Genomic DNA, 2219 nt, shown 5'->3' with positions numbered 1-2219 from the left:
AACGGAGGTTGAGGCGGATCCTGTTTCCTCGGCCCCCGCCGAGCTGGGAGTCCCTCAGGTCGGGGATCCACCACTGGAAGTTCGGCGAAAACGTCGAAGAGACTCCAGCCTTCCGCCAACCCAGGAGGACGAGCCACAGGCGCCGATCGGGGTCGCTTCGCCAGATCACACGCCGTCGCGGATCGGGACTCCAGTGACCTCACCCACCGCACAGCCCTCTGGCTCTCATCCACGGACTCGTCGCCGCTTACGACGGTTGAGCGAAACTTCCACCATAGGGGAGTCCTCGCGTCAGGCGACCGCGGCTGAAGAAGCGCCGGCCGGCCACCCGACCATCAAGACCACCCTCCGATTCCCATCGGAGGAATATCTATTGTCTGCCGATCGGCCATCGAGCCCCGTTCACGAAATAACCCTGACGGGTCCGCTTGCCAAGCTCTTCGAGGACGCCCAGATTCAGGTGGCCCTCATGACGCCCAAGCAGCTGGGCGATAACAACATGCAGCAGGCCACTCAGGTACGTTCATTTTTCTTCCCGTGCCATGCTACCATTTGGCTCCTGATTTTATTATTTCCCTTATAGCGTTGGGCTGAGCAAATCGCCACTAGCCATCGGCTGGCCGAGTTGGAGGATCTCCTGGAAAAACTCCAAGTGTCGGGAGGTCCAACGGCCGAGCGGGAGAAACAAGCCCTCGAGGCCGAACAGAAGAAGTCCGCCGACCTATCTACAGAGGTGGCTCGGCTAGAGGGCCAAGTCAAGAAGCGCGAGGCGGATGCCAAACGCGCTACTGCCCGGAAGAAGCGAGCGATAGCTGATCTGGATAAGATGAAAGTAGATGTCCATGCGCTAGATCAGCGATCCCAGGATCTGGAGGCCCAGCTGAACGCCGAGCGGGAGGTCCGTTCGGCTGAACGCACAAAGGCTGAGATGGACTTGAAGGCAGTCCAAGATTCCTTAATCGCCTCCCGGGCGGTGCTCAAAAAATATAAGGAGGGAGAGCCGAGTCGCTTAGCAGCAGCGCGCCAAGAATACCTCCGCTCGGAACGGTTCGGCGCAAAATTCGGCGACAACGTCTCCTCAACTTTCACCGAGGCGGTCAAGGTCACCATGGCGTACTTGAATAAGGGTGGCCACCTTCCTACGGGAATGCATATTCCCGCCTCCGACCTAGCGACCATGATAGATGATATCCCGGACGCCTTTTTTAATTTTGAGGATCCAGAGTGAGGCGAGCTCTTCTAAGTAATTTTTGTATTTCATCCGCTTTGCGAATGTAAAACATTTGTACGTGCCGTTCGGCATAATTGTGTTCTTTTACTTGTATTTTTGTTTGCCCTTCATTGCCCCTTTTTATTCTGTTTGATGCTCATTCGTAGAATCAATTAGGCTCCACGTGTTTCTCACTAGGCGACCGGTCCGGTTAATCGATTGGTTAGTTTTCCTCAAAATCGTTTAGCGCTTGGCTATACTGTTTGCGTTCAGCGAATACGAAGTATTGACAAACTGACGGCCGATCGGCCTTAATCAATTTAGTACTTGCGAACGCTCGTTATTTGGGGTCCTTAGTTCCGTCCAAGAAGTTCACAATTGCGGGTTCGGCCCTCGATCTTTGACGGAGCTCGTCGGCCTTCCGCTCGGACGTTTATAGACGCCGGCTCGTCTCTCGAAATTTAACGTCGGAGCTTGACGGCGTGGATATTTATAGCCGGTCGGCGCGGCTCTCGATCTTTAACGACGGGGCTCGTCGACTTTCCGCTCGGACGTTTATAGACGCCGGCTCGTCTCTCGATCTTTAACGTCGGAGCTCGACAGCGCGGATATTTATAGCCGGTCGGCGCGGCTCTCGATCTTTAACGACGGGGCTCATCGACTTTCTGCTCGGACGTTTATAGACGCCCGCTCGTCTCTCGATCTTTAACGTCGGAGCTCGACGGCGCGGATATTTATAGCCGGTCGGCGCGGCTCTCGATCTTTAACGACGGGGCTCGTCGACTTTCCGCTCGGACGTTTATAGACGCGGCTCGTCTCGATCTTTAACATCGGAGCTCGACCGGCGCGGATATTTATAGCCGGTCGCGGCTCTCGATCTTTAACGACGGAGCTCATCGACGCCGGACGTTTATAGACGCCGCCTCTCGATCTTTAACGTCGGAGCTCGTCGACGCGGATATTTATAGCCGGCCGCTCTCGATCTTTAACGACGGGCTCGTCGACTTTC

This window comes from Zingiber officinale, chromosome 3B (assembly GCF_018446385.1).
Source record: "Zingiber officinale cultivar Zhangliang chromosome 3B, Zo_v1.1, whole genome shotgun sequence".
NCBI classification, from domain to species: domain Eukaryota; kingdom Viridiplantae; phylum Streptophyta; class Magnoliopsida; order Zingiberales; family Zingiberaceae; genus Zingiber; species Zingiber officinale.
This window is presented reverse-complemented; position numbering follows the sequence as displayed.